The following is a 21022-nucleotide window of genomic DNA, read 5'->3' as shown; positions in this document are numbered from 1 at the left end:
TATTCTTTGTATGTCCACTTCTGTCACTCTGCCTGGATCGTAGAAGGCATTCGGTAAATGTTTGGTGAATGAAGAAATGGAGTCAGGAAAGAAGGAAAATCAGCTTTACATGGCCATCAGAGGAAAAGTGTGATGAATTTGTGAAGTTGAGTTGTGGTAATCAAAGCACGTTTAATCAGAAAATGTAAACCCATTCTCTGTTAATGTCATACCGTATCATTAAATCGCTGCCCTCTGTCCTAGATTCTACCCAGCTCCCCATCAAAACAGCCGGAGTTTATACTGTGGGTCACAGAAGACAATTCACATTTCCCTGGAGTGATCATTTTAACTGGGTTCACAAACTCGGGATCTGCACTTTATTTTTTTTTTAAACTCAAATTAAAACCAATTGAGTCTTCAAATGATAGATGGGCAGGAAGTCCAAGGTCTGCCTCTTGAACATCTCCTTCCCCTTGAATTGCCCAAGACCTCCAGGGTTTATACAGTCAGGAATAAAAGTCAGCCAGCTTGTAATGAAAAAGGATCTGAAAAAAAAATTTATATGTATGTGTATGTATAACTGAATCGCTTTGCTACACACCTGAAACTAACACTGTAAATCAACTACACTCCAACAAAAAATAAGAATGCAAAAAAAGTCAGCCGGCTTGTAATGGATTGCACAACTCTGAGACGAAGAACTCCCTCACATTTTCACCCTGGGCACCTTGCTTGCTTCACCTTAGTCCTCGACTAACAGTTGAAAAGCAAAAAGCCATTCCCAGTTACAATGCCACGAGGGAGGGAGTGACTGCCGTGTATCATAGATATTTCTTGGGTCCTTAGAAAATCTTTCCTCTTTGGGCCTCTTTTTCTTGTGTTTAAACATCAAGGTCCAAGGAAAAGGGAATAATTAGCAATCTGTTTCTGTGTGTTCTCCATCTAATCCTTTCCAACATGAGTAAGAGAAGGACATACCCTTCCCATCGAGGGGAAGGGGGAAAAACCCCAAAGTTAGAAATGGGCGAGTGGCGTTTTCTTCTTTAGGGCTGACCTGTTAGTGAGTATGAGGTTTCTTTTGGGGGGCGATGAAAATGTTCTGGAATTAGATAGTGGTGATGACTGCATAACCTTGCAAAACCACTGAACTGCACACTTTTAATAGGGTGAATTTTATGGTATGGGAATTACATTTCAATTAAAATGAAAAAAAAACAAAAAACAAAAAACAAAAAACCCTGAGTTACGTTATTTGCCTCCGCCCTCTGCCAGCTGCGCTCTGCCGGCCCTGGGGACTCAGATTCTCTCTCTGCTAAGCTGTTCCTCCCCGAATCTGGACCCTGGGCTGGAGGCTCACTGTGCAGAGGAGTTGGCCAGGGCTGGCTCGGGGAGTCCAGGGAGCCCCTGCGAGCCATAGGCCACTCGTGCTGAAGGGAGGATTTATGGCCGGGAGGCTCCCAGGGTAACAATGAGTGTGGGGTGGGGCCCATGGGCAGAGGCTGCTACAGGGGTAACCGGGGACTGGAAGTGAGAATGTTTTCTTTCTTAGCTCCAGGAGCAAAAAAAAGAGTGGTGTGGTCTCAAGTGAAGAAGGAAACAATTCCCATATTCTGAATTTAGCAGCTGAAAAGATCACTGAAATGCTTTCCTTTCCTTTTTCTTCTTTTTAACAATTTTATTTATCACAATATCTGTGTTATTTAGTTGTGAAGGAATTCAGCAAAAATGATTAAAACATTCGTGCTTTGATGATTTTTAAGTGATAGAATGGAAGTTACTCTTTTTTATACTTGGGATCCTTCTTGCTCTGGATTTGATTTTAAAAATGCATTCGTTCAGAATAATTTTGGCTTTGTTATCGCTTTAAACTGAGACCCTTACATCTCCTGGATCAGTTACCATTCCGGCGCACTCTCATGAGGGAATCTCTTCCCCCTTACCCCTTTGTAGGGCTGGGAGTAGAGTGAGAAGTCTTATTCCTCAGCTGGACAGGGTTCTTTTCTGTGTTCTCCAGTTAGGAGAGGAGAAGACGGAAAGACCCCTTGTGGAGGAATTATCTGTCTTTGAATGATAAATACTATAAACTGGTAAGGCATTTTGAGAATGCTTTATCCTCATGCAGTGTCTTTCCTCGAACATTTGTGAGCAGCATTCAATCAGTGTGAAAGTTTGGGCCATCTCTATTTAAACGTCAGATGCCCAACTCAGATTGGCTTAAAGAGAGTTTATTGGTTCATGTAAACTAAAGCAGGTAGGGCTTCAGGCATGGCTTGATCCAGAGTATCAAGAAAAGATCATCAGGCTCCCATTTCTTTTTTTCCAGTTCTTGGCTCCACCATAGAAAAGTCTTATTGCAAAAGTCTTCTTGCAACTCACTGATCCTGGCTGAGTCATATATTCACCCCTGAATCAATTACCATGGTCAGGGGAATGCAATTGGCTAAGCCTGCATCACGTGCCCATTTTTGGAGTAAGGATGAAATCCCATATCAACCATGTGGATGAGCATGGGCAACAGGGTAGTTCTTTAGAGAAAAATTGTTGTACATTTGTTAGGAGATGGGAGAACGGATGTTGGGTGACAAGAATAGCAAGATGGAGATTAAAAGTTTGGATATCTGTCTGGGATCAAATCCCAGCCCTGCCATTATTAGCTACGTGACCTTCCCAAGGTTGGGTTTTTCATTTGGAAACCAGGGGTAATAGTAGTACCTTCTTCCTAGGGTGGCGAGGATTAAGTGAGAATCCATGCAGAACGTTTAACACGGTGCCTGACAGAGAGTCAGAGCTCTTTAAATGATAACAATTACTATTAGGCATTAGGAAAAAATAGTAATAATAATAACAATAGTAAAAGCTGCTTATTGAGTCTTTGCTTCAGCCAGGCACCCTGCTCAGCCCCAAACCACAGGTCTCAGGGAGGTATCTTTGCTTCTCCTTGAGAGATGGAGTAACTGAGAATGTAAGTTACACAGCTAAGTAGGGTTCGAGCACTGCACCCCTCACGTCTCCACCAGGCTGACAAGTAAGGGGGACTTAGTGCAGAGGCGACGTCTGATGACCTGTGACATCTGCCCAGAAGTGGTCGTGCAATGGGGAGAGGTGGGGTGAGGCCACAACACAGCCCTGAGGTCCCTTCCCGGGGCTGTCTCTCCCACCCACCTCCCTTCCCAACAAAGGAAGGAGTCCAAGTTGGGAAAGCTGCTCCCACTGGGGGCTGGCTGATCCCCCCTCACCCAGGTCTGTTCACTTCTCTTTCTTTTAGCTCAGTCTCTGGCTGAATTTCGTTTCCTTCTCCTTGTCACCTTCACCCAGGCAGCTCCCATCTGCCTCAGCTCTCCGAAGAGTCTGTTTTATGGCCTTCTAGATCATTTTTGTTGAGAAAAATTAAGATTTGAGGTTGACCACCACCCCCTCCTGCTAATCCTTGCCCCTCTTACCCCCTCAACAGAAAAAGAGGACCCAGAGCTGTCTGAGGCCCCACCTAAGATCTTAAAGCAAACCAGGTACCCCCAAAGGAATTTTCTACACTTCAAGGCCCAGAAGAAGGGGAGGCAGATAATGGAGGAGGCATTCAAAACCATCCTTGCATGCAGAGACACACATGCCTTTGATTGCACAGCTCACAGGGAGGAGGTGGGCAAATTCCTTACACTGAAGAAAGTATGTATTTCCAATATGGCCCAGTCCCCTTCATGCTTGGCCCCGGAGAAATCACAGTTAGGGCTGGAGAAGTCTAGCCCCAGCCTCCACTCTGAAGGATGCTGCAGGAACGGGTGGGGAGGTATCGGTGATGAGGCTTGGCTTCACAAAGACAGGAAGTTGCTTCCATCTGAGTTCCACCCATCCCAGGCCACCCTGGGAAAAATATGCTGCAGTTTAGCCCTGGTGAGAGAGTAAAAAGCCAAAAGGCACATCTTAGGACAGAGACATTTTTTTTTTTCCCCAGGAGAGATATTTCTGATAAGAGAAGCCAGCACTAAAATTCCATACTCTCCCGTCCTCACTCATCACAGATGGTGACAACCATTGGGCTTTCCCACTGCCGGCCACTTGGGTGGAGCCCGGGGGAAGCACACCATCCCAGGGTTTAAGAGCATGAACTCTGGAGACACACAGATGTACGTTTAAATCCGGAATCCACGGCTTCCTAGCTGTGACCTCAGGTTAGTCATTTGACCCCGCTGAGTCTCAGCTGGCCCATGAGGTTGCTGGGAGGATTAACCACGGTAGGGTGTGGAGACAGACTGCAGGCTTTGACACTTAGCAAGCACTCCGTAAATGGTGGATACTGTCATTACTTTGCTGGTCCGTGTAGAGAAGATTGGTCCCTGTGATCATTGTATGAAAGAATCTGCAGGGCTATGGGATGAGAAACTGAGACATGGGGAGGTCAGTAGGATGACGAAGGCTGGAGAGAAGGAAGCAGGCAGTGGATCACATCTCCCCAGGCCCTGTTGCCAGGGAGCCCCAGAGGGAGGTCAGTTAAGATGTGTGTTGGCCACACGCAAGGTGTAGGGGAGTGTCCCCAAGTCTGCGGGTAGAAACTGAGGGCCCACATGTGACCACTCGCCCCCCACTGGCCCCACCTCCACGGGGGACACTCATCTCAATGCCGCTGTCCAAGTTCATCTCACTGCCCAGGGAGTGTCCTGCAGCGTTGCAGAATCCTGATTTTGTCTCCACAATGGGAACAGACAGATCTGTGTCGCAGGATGGACTTATGTTGACAGAGCCCCTGGGGCTGATGCATAAGAGAAAGGATAGTGAGAACCAGCACTGTCACTCAGGCTGGATGCTCAGACTGGCCTGACCAGCACGCCCATCCCCCCAGGCAGGTAGAATGTTAGGAGATCATGTCATAGCCAGTCGGTGGCTTGGACTAGAGCATGGACTCAGAACCTCGGGTAAGACATACTCCTCCCCTTCTTTGTCCCCTTCTCTTTCTCTCCCCCTCTCCTCCTGTTTCCCCCTCCTCCTTCTTTCCCTCCTCCCCTCCTCCTGCTTCCACTCTCCCCTGCATGACACCAGCCCCGATTTCCCCGAAGTCCTCCCCGTCCCTCCTCTCTTCTCCTTTGTGCATACATCTAATACACAGGGTAAGAAGTGCAAACAGCACAAAATGTCTGTCCTTCAAAGGAATCTCACTCTCATCTCTGACCCCTAGTCCTCAGTCTACCTGCCCAGAGGCCACCACTTACCAGCATATAAGCGTATACGTTGGTGAGTATGTCTTTGACACAAATACCATGTCATATAGGTGTTTCAATACTATGCTTTTTTCACCTAACACTATCTTTAAGATGGTTTTACATACATCTACCTTATTCATTTTAACAGCTGCATAATATTCCATTGTATGGATGCATTATAATTTACTCCATCAGCCCACAGCTGATGATCATTTAGGGGGTTTCTACTTTTGATGTCTACCAATTATGCAGCCAATACTGTTATCATGATAATAATAACAATAGTGGTTAACATTCTTTGGGCTCAACACATGCTGGACACTTTCATATATGTTTCATGTAATATGTTTTCCTGTGTTAAGTCATTTAATCTTCAAAATAAATCCAGATGGCAGGTGTTATTATTATCATTTTATGAATTAGGAAATCAAGGCACAGAGAGATTAAATATCTTGCCTGCTTCTTTGCACAGATGAGTGATTATGTCTGTAGAATAAGCTGCTAAACGTGTATTTTAAATTTTGATAGCTTTTACCAAATTGTCCTTCTAAGACCTTGTACCAATTTATATTCTCATTGACCTTGTGTAAAAGTGCCTATTTCCTGCACATATTTCTTGTCAATATCCATATACCTACCTATGTCTATAGAGGGAAAGAGAGAGAATTAAATTGGGAGAAAATTTGTTTCTTGTTGTGACTTAATTTGCATTCTTTTTATTATGAGTAAAGTTGAGCACTGTTTTATATGTTTAAAGTCATTCTTTTTATTTTTTCATGACCAGTTAAAGTCCTTTGCTCATCTTTTCTATTAGATTGTTGATCTTTTATTACTTTATAAGAACTCTTTGTTTATTAATAATAAACCACATTCTTTTAAAAAATTATTTTATTTAAAATACATTATAAAATATGTGACACAGAGAAGATTACAGATGACAGATAAATCTGATACAAAGAATAATAACTCAGCCTAAGAAACAGAACATTTCCAGTAGCTTCAAAGCTCCCTGTGGTTTCTTCTCCCTTTGCATCCACCTACCAACCCTCCCACCCACACTCCCGGAAACTATTCCCCTGAATTTTGTGCTAATCATTTCTTTTCTCTACTTTGTTGCTTTACCACATACGCACATATTTCTAAACAATACCTTGATTAGTTTTGTCTGGTTTTAAATTTCACATCAATGCAATTACATTACATTGTGTGTATTTTTCTGTGACTTTCTTCTTCCATCTTTATAATTTTGAGAGGCATCCATGTTCAAGTGTAGAAGCTGTGGTTCATTAATTATTATTATTATTATTTTAATGGAGGTTCTGGGGATTGAACCCAGGACCTCGTGTATGCTAAGCTCACGTTCTACTACTGAGCTAAATCCCCACCTTCAAGGTTCATTAATTATTAACACTGTTGAGTGTTTTATGATGATACCATTTATATGTGAAAAGTACAACCCACCAGTAGTTTATGGAAATTTTCAAGACTCTACATTCTCACCAACATTTGGTATTCTTATGCTCTGATGGGTGTATAATGCTATCTCATCATGAATGTAATTGGCATTTCCAAGATTAATGAGGTTGGGCATATTTTTGTACTTTATAAGCCACTGATGTTTCCTCTTCTCTGAAGAGGTTGTGACTTTTATCCATTTCCTATTGTATGGCTTGGCTTCCCCTTATTGATTCATCATTGCTCTTTATATAGTCTGGATATTAATCCTTCATCAGTTAGATGTGTTGCAAATTTATTCAGTTTGTGGTTCATCTCTTCACTCTGTGATATTTTGTGAACAGACATTCTTAATTATAACATGGTCAAATATATTCATCTTTAATAATTTGGGCTTTTTGCATCTTGTTTGAGGAACCCTTCCTTTGTCTGAAGTCATTAATAGTTTTCTCTTGCATTGGCTTTTGCAGTTAAGACTAGAATCCACCTAGTGGAATCCAATTTCATTCTTTTGCCGTATGGATAGACAGTACTCCCAGGACTAAAGCCCGTCTTTTATCACTTATCTTCAGTGCCACTCTGGCACAAACCAAGTCTCTTTATTCTCATGGGTCTGTTTCTGGGCTCTTTATTCTTTTATATTGGTCTCTCTCTGGTCTATTCCTGCACCTGTAACACTTTCTTCTTTCTCAGAGTTTTATAATACACCTTGATCTCTGAAAAGGCAGGTTCCCCCCAGCTCCTCCTCCTTATTCAGGAGTCTTTTGGCCATCCATGGCTCTTTACTCTTCTGTATAAACATTAGAATCATCCTTTAAGCTCCATGAAAGACTCTTGATATTTTGTTTGGAAATGCATTGAATCTATAGATCAGTTTTGACAGAAATGATGTATTTATGACGTTGAAACTTCCTCTCCAAGAAAATGACACTTCTAGACATTTGCTTAGGTCTTCCTTAACGTCTTTCAGTGTGGCTTTGCAATTTTTTTTCCCAAAGGATTGCATAGCTTGTGAAATTTCTTTTTAAAAGTTTATCTTATTGGTTCCTTGTAAGTTGTGTTTTAAAAAAATAGATTACATTTTGTAAACATGTAATCATTTGTTGAATACTGACTTTGCATCCAGCAGTCTTTCTGAAGTCTCTTGTTATTTTATAATTTATCTGTATATTATTTGGGCTTTTCCCCTAGATGACCCCATCACCTGTGAACAATGGTACTTTTATATGTTTCTTTAAAAGTCTTAAATTTTTTCTTCTTCTTGGCTTAATCCACTGTTTGGAACATCCAGTATAACACTGAATAATTGTGGTTATAGTGGGCATCCTTGCCTTATTCTGAAAGGGAATGCTTTCACCATTAAATATGACTTGATGTAAAATTGTTTGAAGGTATTCTTTATCAGGTTAAGAAAATACCTATCAAGTCCTTGTTTGCTAAGAATTTTTATTATGAATAAATGTTGAATTGATCAGATGGTTTTTCTCTTTAAATGATGCTTATATGACAAACAACATGCTAATATTGAATTAAATTCCATTCTTAGCATAGAACCAGTTTAGTGGTGTTGGATTTTTAAATAGGCATTGTTGGAATCTGTTTGACAAAACTTTATTTCATTTCATTAAGGGAATTTTTAAAAATTGAAGTATAGTCACTTACAATGTGTCAATTTCTGGTGTACAGCATAATGTCTCAGCATGCATACATACACATATATTCATTTTCATATTCTCTTTCATTCAAAGTTATTAAAAGATATTGACTATAAGTCCCTGTGCTATACAGAAGAAATTTATTTTTTATCTATTTTTATATATAGTGGTTAACATTTGCAAATCTCAAACTCCCAAATTTATCCCTTCCCACCCCCTTTCCTGGGTAACCATAAGATTGTTTACTATGTGTTTGACAAAACTTTGTTTAGAGTTTTTGCATTTATATCCAAGAATGAGATGGGTTCCTTCACTGTGCTATCATTTCCGACTTCCTAATCAAGAAAAGGTTAAGTTCATAAAATGCTCCCTCCCACCTAGTCTATGAAAAAAAGTTTAAGACTGAATTATCCGGTGATATACTACTTATGAAGATGTCTTGTCTTGTAAAGTTTTTTGGTCCTAAGTTGTCTTTGTAGGAAAATTTTAAACTACTGATTTAGTTTCTTTTATAGTTATTAGGTTACTTAAATTTTCTGTTTTTTTCTTGAGTCAGTTTTAATGAGTTATATTATCTGAGGAATCTGTCCCTTTGTCTAAGTTTTCAGATAAGTTGGGAAAGGTTTTCACAATTTATCTGTTTAATATCAGCTGTGTTTATGTCTCTTTTTCATTCTTAATATTGTTGATTGTGCCATTTTTTTCTTTCCTTTTTGATTACTATAACTAGTTTGGCCTGTTTTATTAGTTTTTTCAAAGAGAACATTTTTGGCCTTGCTGATCTGTTTTATTATATATTACATTTTTCAGTAATTTCTTTTCTTATTATTCTATTCCTTGTTAAATTTTGTGTTGGTGGGAGTCGTGCCATTGAATGCTTAGTAGTGGTGAACTTTTCTTCTTTTTAAATGTAAACATTTGAGGCTATATATTTCCCGAAAAGTTCAGTAGTGGCTGACTTGTGCAATTTAGATGTTTCAATATAGCACTGCTTCTTCAATCAATGAGTCATTTAGAAATTAGTTTCTAACTTTCCAATTGGTTGCTCCAGACATTTTAACATGTTCTACTGAACTAAATAAGATAGAAAATGAATTAATATCTTTGCCTTTCTACTGAACAATAAAAATCTTCAAATGCTGTAATTCCAACGATCTCCTCCTAAAATGTTCTTTTGATCATTTTCTTTATTTTATCCTCCCCCCATCTTCAGCTAGATATATTTTGTTTGTTTCATAAAGATCTATGTTTAGGTTTAGCCCTTAGTTACCTTTTCCCTTGTTTTCCATTTCTACTCACATTTCAAATTTTTCTTCTGAGATAATTATAATTTTGTCAGAAACTCATCCCCTGGGACTCTCTAAAGGAAGCTCTCCCAGTTCTTATGTCTGATATGTATTTATTTTGCCCTGTCTGTTTGTTCATATTTAGAGTGAGCTGCTTGATTACAGTACATAGTTTAAAATCACTTAAAATCTAATCAACCTCTACCTATGAAAATGATCTTATTGAGATATAATTAACATATAATAAAGTACATAAATTGCCTCATGTACGATGCTAAATTGAAGTGGTGAAAAGCAACATTCTTGTATGCTTGATCTTAGGGAGAAAATATTCAGTGTTTTCCAATTAAGTATAATGTTAGCTGTAGGTTTTTGGTAAACCTTTTTTATGAGATTGAGGAATTCCTTTCCAGTCCTAGTTTGCTGATGGTATTTTTTTGTTAATCAGGAAGTAAATATTGGATTTTTTTGTCAAATAATTTTTCTGCATCTCTTGAGAGGATCATATGATTCTTCTTTTTAGTTTTTACTATGGTGAATGACATTGATTGATTGTTGAATATTAAACCAACCTGTACGCCTAGGATTAAATCCCATTTCGTCATGATGAATTATCCTTTCTATCTACGGTTGGATTTGATACACTAAAATCTTATTTAGAATTTTTGTATGACAGATACTGGTCTATAGTTTTCTTATACTGTTATTTCTTAGTCTGATTTTGGTATTAGGTTACTGCTGGCCTCATAGAATAAATTGGAAAGTATTCTCTTTAATTTTCTGGAAGTGTTTGTGTAAACGAATATTATTCCTTCCTTAAATGTTTGGTAATATTTACCAATGAAGCCATCTGGAGCCTGGAGTTTTGCTTTTGGTATGATCTTTAACTGAAACTCATTTTCTTTAATAGTCTTAGGACTGTAATTCATAGTGACATCACTTCTCCTTTTTTCTGTTATTGGCAATTATATAGTCTCTTCTTTTTTCCTGATCAGTTGAGCTGGAAATTTTAAATTTTTATTGATATTTTCAAGAAGCCAGCTTTTGGTTTCATTGATTTTTCTCTTGCTTTTCTGTTTTTATTGCATTGATTTTTATTATTTCCTTTCCTTTGTTTTCTTTGGGTTTAATTTGCTCTTTTTTTCTAATTTCATAAGGTAGAAGCTGAGGTCATTAATTTGAGAATTTCACTCTTTTCCAATACAAGCAATTAGTCCTATAAATTTCTGTATAAGTACTGACTTAGTGGCAGCTCACAAGTTTGGATATGTTGTCTTTTCACTTTCATTCAGTATGAAATACTTTCCATTTCCCCTTTTGATTTTTTTTCTTTGAACCCTCAGTTATTTAGAAGTGTGTTATTTAGTTTCAAATATTTGTGGATTTTCTGGAGATCTTTCTGTTATTAATTTATAATTTGATTTCATTGTGGTTGGAGAACATACTTTATATAACTAGAATCCTTTAAAGTTTATTTAGACTTGTTTTATGGCCCAAAATATGGTCTTTCTTGGTAAACATTCTTTGTGCCCTTGAAAAGAATGTGTATTCTGCTATTGTTGGGTGGAGCGCTATATAAATGCCAGTTAGGTCAAGTTGGTTAATACTGTTATTCAAGTGGTCTATATCCTTACTGATTTTTCTGTCTACTTATTCTATCAACTCTTGAGAGAAGAGTATTGAAATATTTTATTATAGTGATGGATTTGTTTGTTTCTCTTTGTAGTTCTGCTTCATGGGTTTTGAAGCTGTTTTGTTAGGTGCATAAACATGTAGAGTTGTTATGTCTTGATGAAATGACTTCTTTATCATAATACAGTGAGCTTCTTTATCCCTGCTCTGAAATCCACTTTGTCTAATATTTACGTAGACACTCCAACTTTCTTTTGATTAGAGGTAACTCTTTTTGTCATCCCTTTTTTTATGGTATCTCTTTTTTCATCTTTTTACTTTCAATCTATTTTTGTTTTTACATACAAAATGCATTTCCTGTAGGCAAGATATAGTTGAGTTTTGTTTTTTTCTTTTTCTTTTTTATACAATGTAAAAATCTCTGCCTTTTAATTGGGGGCTGTTTAGAACATTTACATTTAATGAGATTATATGATTAGGTTTAAGTCTATCATCTTGACATTTGTCTCACATTTTAAATCTTGCTTGAGACTTAATTGGGCTTCTTGGATCTGTGGGTTGATTTTTTTTTAAAAAATCAAACCTAGGAAATTTTGGTCATTAATTCTTCAAATATTTCTTAGGCCCCATTTTGTCTCTCCTTTTTTTCTGGGACTTGAATTCCATGTATTTTAGACTGCTTTATAGTATTTCACATTATTAAACATCATTATTACTGATCTTTAGTTTATTTTTATTCAATTTTTCTCTTTTTGTACTTCACTTGGAACAACTTTAATTTACCTGTGTTCAATTTCAATGATTTTTTTTTCTGCAATGACTAATCTACTGTTAATTTCATCTAATTAATTTTTGATTTCACATATTTTAGTTCCAGAACTTACATTTTGTTATTTTTTTTTTAGAGTTTAGAGTTCTGGGCAGAAATACCTAATTGCATCACCTTTTTAATCTCTAAAATTTTAAACATATTTATAATAGTTGTTCTGAAATCCTTAGCAGCCAGTTTCAATAACTATCCTTTATGGGTCTGTTTCTATTGATTATGTTTTCTCTTTGTCCTACTAACTTTTTAATCACCCTGCTTCTTTAGCTGTCTCATAATTTTTTAAACTGAGGTTAATTGACATGCAACATACGTTTCAGGTGTCATAATATTTTTACTGCATTCCTGATGTTGTGTACAAAAAGCAGTGAAGACTGAAGTTTTTTGAAACAAAGAAAAGTACACTGTAGTCTTCTCTGCTCTTTATGCATAATGTCTGAATACAATAAAAAAGTAACGATCAAGTTGAGATGGGGCTGTGTGTGTGTGTGTGTGTGTGTGTGTGTGTGTGTGTGTGTGTTTCAACCAGAAGCCCCAGGGGGCCAAGGCAGTGAAGAAATTTGGTTGGAAGGAATGGTATGGCAATCAACTGTGTGTCCCCAGTTGCAAGTGTCCATTAGCATCGTCTGAGGGCCAACGGAAGATGCTGCTCTTGAACCCACCAGGAAGTTCATGTGGGTGTGTCCAGAAAATCACCCACTACCCATCCCAGAGATAACAATTTCCCACACACATGCTGCACTTTATGCTTAATACATTCAGGCCCATGGATCCCTTTGATTCGTAGTTTTAGCAAGAGGGAAGACTGGGGAGGTCCAGTGGGCCAGTTTTGGAATGGTTTGTAAGTGTCATCTTAAAGACTGACCTTTATCTCATATTCTACCATCTTCTCTCACTCAGATCACTGCAATGGCCTCGTTGCATGTCTCCTTGCCTCCAGGCCTGATCCCTTCAGTCCATCCACCACACTGAGTAGGCAATCCAAAAGGCAAATCTCCCTCTGCCACTCCCCTGCTGTACACTCTTCAATGGCTCCCCAGTACCTCTGGGACAAATCTATAAGACCTTTTGAGGTCTGGCTTCTTTCCACTCCACCAGCCTCATTTTTCTTCTCCTATTCCTTACTCCAATCACATTAAGCATTTTTTAATTCCTTCACTGGGTCTTGCTCCCTCAGGCATATGTGCACAATAAACCTTTTATCTGGGTCACTGTTTCCCATCCTTAAAACACACACACACACACCCCTGCTCATCCATCAGATCACAGCTGTAGACTCATCTCCTCTCCCTGACACCTAGGTCTGGGTGAGGCGTGCCTCCTCTGGGCCTGAGCTCACTTCCACCGTGTCCCCTGCCCCTGTGCTGGGAGCACTCCATTACTTGCCTGCCTCCTCCCTGGAATGAAACTGCAAGGGCAGGACAGTGTCATCTTTCTTATCGCTGTGTCTCTAGCCCCAAGCATAGTGTCTGCACATAATAAGCCGCAGTGAAGATTTATTGCATTGAATAGGACCCAGGAAGCTACAGCCTGCTTGTTTTACCATATTTTCTGCCAGTTGTTTAAGGGATCAGTCCAGGAGAACTTATTGTTCCTCACAGCCTAGCTTTGGACTTGGCCCCGAGGGGCTGGATGAGGGGGATGCTAACATAGAATATTACCAATTTTAACATTTATTGAATGCTTTACAGGCACTATTCCATGTAATCCTCTCAACAACCTTATACATTTGGTATTATTATTATCACCCCCCATTTTATAGATGAGACAACTAAGGCATTAGAGAAGTGAAGCAATTTTTCCAAAATCACAGAGTTCAAGAGTGGTGGCTCCGGGATTCAGTCCAAGTGTGTGAGGCCAGGGACTCGCTCCTCTACCAACTACACAACAGTAACACTGAACTCCTGAGGCTTCCAGGTTGGTTCTTAAGAAGGATGGAGATGCCAGCACAAGATCCCAAGTGCAGGGGACTCCCAGAGAAGGGAGGAGGTAAGTGTCACCCGCTGCAGCTGCAGTGTCAGAAACCCTGGGAAAGTCATGAGTTCTGGGAGGGCAGTGCAGGGACTCTCGGGATCCTGGTGACTCAGGCGCCTAGAAAAGGGCTGGGGACCCCTTCCTCCAATTTCCCCGGGAACCCAAGACAGGAGACGACACTGAGGCCAGGCTGGAGCTCAGGGCCAGAGACTGCCAGGAATCGAATGTCAGCTAGCATCGTGCTCCAGGAGGAAGAGCAGGCAGAGAAGCCACAGGAGCCCTCGGAAGAGCTTCCGAAAACGGCCCCCAAGCCAGGGAGCGGGGAGAAGCGGGCGCTCTGGCGGCCAGGTCGGGGCGGGGCAGCTGGGCCACCCGGACACCTCTGACAGGCAATTTCCAATTTCCTATGGAATTAAACTGTAAAAGCAGAGAGTCCGTCACTGTCTGCTGCCTCCCTGGGAGAGGAGAAAGTTACTGTGGCAGACTCGAAAAAGCTGAACTGTCCTTTCCCAAACAAAACAGCAACCAAGGAAGCTGGTGTTTGGAGGGTGGTTTCAGAGCCCTGAGCTACATGCCTGGATGCCCGTGTCTTCTGTCTCTATCTGCTTGGGTGACCTTGGGCAAGTCCTTGCCTCCCTCTTGGCCTCAGTTTCTCCATCCAGAAATGGAGGCATTGAATGCAGTGATGCCAGAGGCCCTCTCCAGCTCCGAGATGCTAGCATTCTGTAATAGAGATGGGTGTGGGAAAATATGAGGTCTAGGAGGACTGGGGGAAGGGGCTGGAACCATCCTTGGTTGGAACCGTTAAAGGAAGCTCTGTTCAGCCCCAGCCCCAAAGCTCCCAAATCCAGCAGCAGAACTGGGATCCACCCAACCAAAATCAGCGAGGGGAAGCCAAAAGCATGAGTAAGGAGAGGTTGGGTCATAAACATGTCATCTGCACAAACATCCAGCCCCCTCTGGGGTCCCATTGGCCCTGCCGGGGGAGGAGACTGATGCTGGGGCCCCCTCAGCCACAACCCCAAGCTCGCTCGCTTGGCCCGGGATTTCAGGGTGGAGGCCTGACTGCTTAGAAGGGAACCTGGCTGTGGACGTGCCCCGAGGAGCTGTCAGGAAGGGCTGGGTGAGGCCAAGGCCGCCAGGGGTGGCTCTCAGCTGAAGGGAGGCCTTCCACCCTGATGTAACACAGGGCTTTCTGGGATGGTCTCTATTTCAGATGTGCTGAGGTTCTGCCTTCTCCAGCCCCGACCATTCTCCCATGTTCCAGAAAGCCAGCAGCCTAGGGGACCCAGCTTCCTGGATCTTCACAGGCATTCACACCCAACATTCCCCAAACACAACTCTTGGTTCTCCCCAAACTGTCGTCTTCTATAGGATCCCCAGCTCAGAGATGGCACCATCACCCAGAAGTAATTCTAGACCCTCTTTCTCTGTCTTCACTCACATCTAAGAGATTCCCAAAGGCAATCTGACCGTTTGAGCAGCCTGTACCGGCCCATTGCTCTCTCTCAACTTCCCTTTCTCTCTTTCTTGAGCTCAAGTGCACACAACTTGACTAATAATCTAGTTTTCATTTGACCCCCTTTTTTAAAGACTGTCATTTTTAATAATGAAAATAAAGACCAGGACCTTGTCAATAACCTGCATTCCAAATGCATTATTCCCCCATTCCATCACTCGTCTTTTGCCTTCTGAGGGCCATCTTGCATCCTGTGTTTATTGCTCTATTTCTTCCTTTTTCATACAATCTTTCTTCTCATTTATACGCCCTCCTGAAGTCTAATTTTAAATTTTATAAAAGGATATCATGTGCTATGCAACCTTTTGGAATTGATTTTTTCACTCAATATCATATTGCCAAGCAGTGTAGCTGGTTTGCAAGTATGGCTGCAATTAGTCCTCTTCGTGCCTCCACATCTCTTTCGCAATGTGACTTGATGCATTGGGAGCATCAAGCGGTGGAGTCTATTACCCCATTTCTTAAATCTAGGCCAGCCTTATGCATGCTTTTGACTCATATAATGTGGCAGAAGTGGCTTAATGTCATTTCTGAGCTTAGGCGTTAAGATACATTGTGGTCTCCCTCATTCTCATTGGAAGCTTCCACAGCCATGTGAACAAGTCTGAGTCATCTTGTTGGGTGATGAGAAACATGTGGCCTAATTGCCACCAACCCACTAGCTGACAGCCTCTCAACCCTTGGAAGCCAAACCTCCTAGCTGTCTCTGCATTGACCATGGACTCATGAGGAAGCCCAGCTAAGACCAGAAGAACTGCACACCTGAGCCCAGCCTGAAATGCCTACCCACTGAATCGTGAATTAAATAAATAGTGGTTGTTTCAGCTACCAAGTTTGGAGTGGTTTGCTAACATAGCGATCACCAACTGATACGTCAAGATCCAGCCACATGGTTGATTGTTTCTGTGGGTCAGTCATTGTTCACTGCTGAGTAATATTCCACTGTGCGTATATAGCATTGTTTATTCATCTGCTCTCTTGCTGATAGTGTTCCTGCCATCATGGAAATGCCTCCATTAACTTTTCTGTGCATGTTCTGTATTGAACATGTGCAAGAGATGACTTCTCCTCCTTAGACTCATAGCTACTGGGAATCTTGAATCCATTCTTCTCACTGTCCAAGAAGAAACTATCAAAAATGAAAAACACATCAGACATCCCCTGCTCAAAATCCTTTGGTAACACCTCACCACCCTCAAGGTAGAATCCAATGCTTTGATCTGATATTTAAGGTCCTCTGTGACCTGGTCAGTTACTTCCTATCTGTCAATAAATAGCTATGAGACCTTGGGGACAAATTACATCACTTCTCTGTGCCTCAGTTTTCTCTTCTGAAAAATGGGGCTAATAACAGGCTGAAGCCAAATGGTAAAGCTGATGTTTCCAAAAGTACATCACACTTCAGGGCCTTTTCTCACGAGGGTCCCTCTGCCTGGAAAGCTTGCTCTTTCCTTGTCTGCCTAGTGGACTTGCCCGTCCAGACCTTGTCTGGGTGTCGCTCAGTTTGCTGCCTTTCTTGTTCATCCCCCACCTCCCAGTAGAATTGACCTCATTGTCCCCTGGAGCCCACTGGCCTCTGCACATTTCTGTCATTGTTCATGTCTGTTTACTGGGCCACTTTGAACTCAGGGACTATGGCCCATTCATTTCTGTATCCTAGAGCTGGGCACAGAGTTGATTCAGGATAAATGTAGGGAGAATGAATAAATGAATAAATGAATGACCGACCTTGTTTCATTCATCTTTCATCCAACCACCATTTACCGAGGCTGGCTCCCTGCCAGGCACTGCCATGGCTCAGAGGGGACCTCTGCCTGTGGAGTCTGATGGGGAGACACAGACCCCAGTGAGGATGAGCACGGCTCAGGGTGGTCCAGGCTGTGACATGCGAGCTCCCTGCCCGGAAAGAGTGGAGCAATGGGCCTGCCCTCGGGGTGCCCACCCACCATGGAAGGAAATGGGGCTGAGACCTGAGGCTGGGCTCAAGCAGCTCACACATTCAGTGCACCTGGGATTTCGAGTACGCACAGGATCACAGGATGGGAGTTTAGAGACACTTGACAGTGTTAGATGCCTGGGGTACAAGCTCCATGAGAGCAGGGACCATCTTCTTCACTTCCTACAGCCCCTGGCCCAGCCAGGGTCTGACACGGAGGGGGTGGTCAACATAAATATTTGCTAGGTGTGTGATAAATGAGGAGAGGCAATCTAGAGAAATAAGAACTGCATTCCAGTCCCGCTCGGCCTCATGGCGGTCAGAGACGATGGCCAGACACGTCTCTCCAGCCTCCGACATTTTCCAACATCCTATCCAATTCTCAATCCTATGACGATACAGAGTTGTAGGCTGTGCCCTCAGGGTGTTCCTTGACTTTCTGGTCTGTGTGTGTGTTGAGGGGGCAGGGCACACCTGCACAGGCACACACGCAGTGCCTCCCAGAGCCAGGCTTGGAGATGGTAACGATAACAGCAACAGAATAGGATAACTGTCATTTGGGGCACTGAATGCCAAGCTCTCAGTGCTTCACGCCCACTGTCTCATTTTACCCTTACCCAAGCCGTGTGAGATGGGTGAGGTTTTTGCCCCCATTTTACAGATGAGGAAACTGAGGCTCCTGAGGAGGAATGAGTGGTCCCACAGCTGCTGAGTGGCAGATGTGCAATACGAAGCAAGATCTCTCTGACTCCAGGCTCTTAGCTACTCCATGCCAACGTCTCCTGCAAGAGTTCTGCCCTCTGGGTCCTGGGAGCACATCTTTCTGCCACTTGGGGGAAGAGTTTGATGATGGAACCTGGCTGAGAATTCAGAGATGGCTGAGGATTCAGAGATGGCTGAGGCCCAGGAAGGGGGAGAGGGGTGCAGGGATGAGCAAGGAGAGGGCGTTCAGCTCCACTGCCTCTCCAAACCCCTGCTAACTGGAGCCGAATCCGCCATGCGCCAGCTCTGGTGTGGGCCTTCCAGGGTTTGCATGGGAGTGTTCGCTTTGCTTAACTGAAAGGCTTCCCGCCGTGCTCGGGACTTGTTCTTTTCTGGCGGGGCTCAGGGAGGGCAGAGGTCAGCGGAGGCCCTGCCTTTGGCTCACCCTCAGGGAGGTGGATTCTCAGCCAGTCTCAGAGATCCTGAAATGGCCTCTTGCACTCAGGCGGGAGCCCCAGGACATCGCGGCCCTCCCGGATCCAGCTCCTTCGCCTCACGTGCAACAGACCAGCTTAGAGACCAGCTCCGCGCTGGAAATCCAGCCACCCAAAAGACTGCTACAACTTGGCTTTTGAAAGGTGTGGTCTTTCTTCTAATGCTTAAGGGAGAAAAAAAAAAAAAAAAAAAGCAAGCAAGAAAGCAAAAAGTAGAGAAAAATTGGCCAGACTAGGGGCCTGGTCTGTTGAGCCAAATTTCCTGACTGGCTCATCCTGATCGTGCCTGAAGCCGAGGCCGTCGTGGGGCTGTGCTTGCAAATGTACTCAGTGGACAGATCGTGGCCTCTTCTGCAGCTGCAGGCTCCCCATTCCAAGGCCCCAACTCAACAGGTCTGATGGAAGGTCTTTGGATGCTGATCCCAAATCGAGTCACCCTGGCAGGGAGGGCCTTCCTGGGCCCCTGGGGAAACATTTGGTTGGTGAACCTAAGATCTTGCAGCTGAAGCTGCTGCCCTTCCTGGAGGGCGGGGGCGGGGGCGGGGGCTGGGGGTGGGAGGGTTTGGGGTGGTGAAGGGTGGGGGCGGCAGGGGCCGTCTTGCTGGACAAGGGGCCTCAGGAAGACCATCTCCTGGCTCTTCAGGGACTGTCCCTGGAAGTGACCTGAACCCCAGGGAATCGGGCCAGAAGCAGCCTCCACCGTGATTTCTGCACACGCCCCTGCCCCTCCGGCGAGGTGTGGGGGTGGGTGGGGGAAAGGCTTGCTCATCCAGGCTTTTGGAAATATCCCGACACACTTTCCTCCGGGCCGGCCGAAGTTACTTTCCAAGTATTTCACTTTCCATTTCTTCTCCAGATCTGGTAACAGGGTGTTCCTGCCCTCTTCCCCTTACTGACCTTTCTGCCTGGGCCCTGCCTCTGCGGCGTTTCATCAAGTCGACATGCTCTCAGGAAACCAGGCCAACTCTGCTCTCAGCCCCGTGGAAGGCCCAGATGTGGGCGACGGGCCCTGCTCAGCCTGCGGCAGCTCACCATCAAACCTGAGGGACACCAGAAGGAGAGAAACACGCCGGGGGCTCCAGGGCTGCGAGATCTGGCCTCCTGACTGCCAAGGTCAGCTCCGACATTTTCTAACCAGCTGTGTTACCCTGGGAAAGTGTCTTGAGTTCTCTGAGTCTCAGTGTACTCATCTGTAAAATGGGCATCATCCTACCTGCCACAGAACATCCTGAGGTTGAAACAGGACAACAAACAAAGTGTAAGTGTAGGTCTGGATTGATACACAGTATCTGATGATGCTTTAACTTTCTGAGGTAGAAGTTAAGAAATTCCTCTCTTGGGGTCAGCCTCTCTTGTGTCTTTCCAGGCAGGTGGGAAGAAAGCGTAGTCACACAAAACTGGGTTTGAATTCTGATTCAGCTCCCTCTACCCCTGAGAACTCCAGTTATAAATCAAATGTAACGTAAAATGGAAATAAAAATGCCACCATCCTCAAGAGGTGGAGGGCAGGGTTAAGTGACACAGTGGAAGCCTTTGGAACAGCATGTATGGCTGGGGGTGGGGGGTGGGGTGGCCATCGCGGCGATACTTCTCTGGGATCAGGATGGTGACCTAGTCTCCAGTCCCTGTCCCCGAGATGGCCTGCGGGGTTCTTGGCTGGGAGGCCAGGCGTTTCTCTAGGAGGAAAAAGGATGCTGTATGTCCCGTGCTCATTTTACCCCATTCCCTCCCAGCCACCACCACGTTTTTTTCTCTTTCCAGGCCACAGGAGTTTTGCAGACCAGACATAGAAAGCGCGGACTGAAAGAAAAAAAAAAGAAAAGAGGAGAAAAAAAGCAGAGCGAAGCGAAGCCAGAGTGGGCGTCGTGCAAGAGGCTCTGGAGTTGCAGACAGTTGCAGCCTAGATTCGACGTGCAATGAGAAACATCCCAGATCGCCCAAGCAGAGCTCCGGCCTACTTTGAAGTGTTGACAACACATAAAATTAAAAGAATCACAATGCGAATTATCACGTTGTTTTTTTCCAGTTTGATAGCCTCTACAAAGCATTTCATACCAATGAATCAATACAAATGTCTCTTTACAAGGAACAACCAAAAAATTTTTTTTCCTTAAGAGAAACCAGCAAAACTAACAAAAAGATTTTAGCTCTGGCTCACGTAATAGCCCTAGATAACTTAGTTAGGTCCCTCCTTTTAGCAGTGGCTATGGCGGTCACTGAGGTCCATTTGCTTGGGTCACATCATCCAGCCCCTGGATGAACATTCTGTCTGCTGGTGAATCAGAACCGCCAGATGAGACAACTCAGTCAAAACCACATTGCTATTGTCTCGTGACTGCACATGTGTGCTTGTGCACGAGAATAAGAAA

The 21022-nt window shown here is 43.2% G+C and overlaps 1 long non-coding RNA gene across 1 annotated transcript; it reads left to right on the top strand.

Moving 5' to 3' along the window:
- Window positions 1-18385: 18385 nt before the first annotated feature.
- LOC123613403 (uncharacterized) lies at window positions 18386-20651 on the top strand. The gene is made up of 3 exons (XR_006720741.2): window positions 18386-18797; window positions 19510-19766; window positions 20415-20651. It is a non-coding gene; the product is annotated as an uncharacterized LOC123613403 (long non-coding RNA).
- Window positions 20652-21022: the final 371 nt, after the last annotated feature.

This window comes from Camelus bactrianus, chromosome 22 (assembly GCF_048773025.1).
Source record: "Camelus bactrianus isolate YW-2024 breed Bactrian camel chromosome 22, ASM4877302v1, whole genome shotgun sequence".
Lineage (NCBI taxonomy): Eukaryota > Metazoa > Chordata > Mammalia > Artiodactyla > Camelidae > Camelus > Camelus bactrianus.
The sequence above is the reverse complement of the archived record's forward strand: the minus strand, read 5'-3'. Positions and strand labels throughout refer to the sequence as shown.